This window comes from Lactuca virosa, chromosome 4 (genome assembly GCF_052849685.1).
Source record: "Lactuca virosa cultivar CGN04683 chromosome 4, Lactuca_virosa_CGN04683_v6, whole genome shotgun sequence".
In the NCBI taxonomy this organism is placed as follows: Eukaryota; Viridiplantae; Streptophyta; class Magnoliopsida; order Asterales; family Asteraceae; genus Lactuca; species Lactuca virosa.
This window is the reverse complement of record NC_136429.1, coordinates 462,141,030-462,142,293: the sequence shown is the minus strand read 5'-3', so window position 1 is coordinate 462,142,293 and position 1,264 is coordinate 462,141,030. Positions and strand designations below refer to the sequence as shown.

The following is a 1,264-nucleotide window of genomic DNA, read 5'->3' as shown; positions in this document are numbered from 1 at the left end:
AGATCATGATGTGGGCAATTCCTTAGTAAACTCTTGTACCTCTCCCAAGCTTCATAAAGTGACTCTCCAGCTTGTTGTTCAAAGTTGGCTATGGCTTTCTTTAACTTAGATATCTTGGAGGGTGGGCAGAATTGATCCATAAACTCTTCTTTCATCTTGGCCCATGTAGTGATGGATCCGGGAGGAAGTGACTTGAGCCAATCCTTTGCAGCACCCTTCAATGTAACCGGAAGCATGCGAAGTAGCTGAGTTTCGCGAGGCACGTTTGGAACATTAAAATAATCAGCTACATCATTGACTTCATCCAAGTGTTTGTAAGCATCTTCATGGTCTTTTCCGTAGAAGGGGATCTCCTTGAGTACAGCAAGAATGTGACCCTTAAGCTCAAAAGTGGCAGTTGCGGGAATTGCGGGTTGCACAAGTCCCGGGACGGTATCATCGCGTATCCTCTTCTTCCATTCCCCCATGGGGACTTCATCGATGTTAGCCATAGGGATAGCTAATTCGTCGTCGGAATCGGAAACGTGCCCGAATGTAGGGTCTTCTTCTCCTTCAGTTTCGTACTCGGTATCCTCTCTGATTGGGTCTTCGCTTGCTAAAGAGGCGATGGATGCTCCTGATTTGCTCCTCTTCTTCTTCCCAAAAACCGTCTTCAAGCTAGACAAAGGCGATTTCTTGGGTGTATTCGAGCTTTCAACGTCTTTGCCTCTGTTTTTCCTCAATGCTGATTCCGGGTCTTCAAAAGGGGGAATCAGTGGAGTGTTGGATCCTCTGGTCATGAAAAGCCTGCAACAGAACAAGAAAAACGCGTAAAAAGAACAAAATATGAAACAGAACTAAAATAAAAATTAAACTGTCAAACAGCAGCGAACTCGCCGAGTAGGGTCGATTGCACTCGGCGAGTAGACTGTCTAAAACTCATAACTAAATAAAATTAAATAGAAACGACTAAAAAATAATTACAACTAAAACTTAACCTACTTACGGAATTACTGAAAAAAAATTACTTTGTGCAAGATAAACTCACACAAAGGATCGATAAAACTAGGAATTAGATTTAATTTTTGAACCGTTCCCCGGCAACGGTGCCAAAAACTTGATGTGTGTGAAATGCACTGGTTTTATTCCTACTTTAAAATGATAAATTTAGCACACAAAGGCAGTGAACCTGTCTTTTAGTGTTATAGTTGGATAAGTAGGGTGTCGAACTCAGGGAACGGAAATTAAACTAATAACTAATTTTAACTAAACAAGTAATAAAAGT

General features: G+C 41.4%; 1 non-coding gene across 1 annotated transcript; it reads left to right on the top strand.

Moving 5' to 3' along the window:
- On the top strand, positions 1-107 carry LOC145110351 (small nucleolar RNA R71). Its single transcript, XR_013709733.1, has one exon. It is a non-coding gene; the product is annotated as a small nucleolar RNA R71 (small nucleolar RNA).
- Positions 108-1,264: the final 1,157 nt, after the last annotated feature.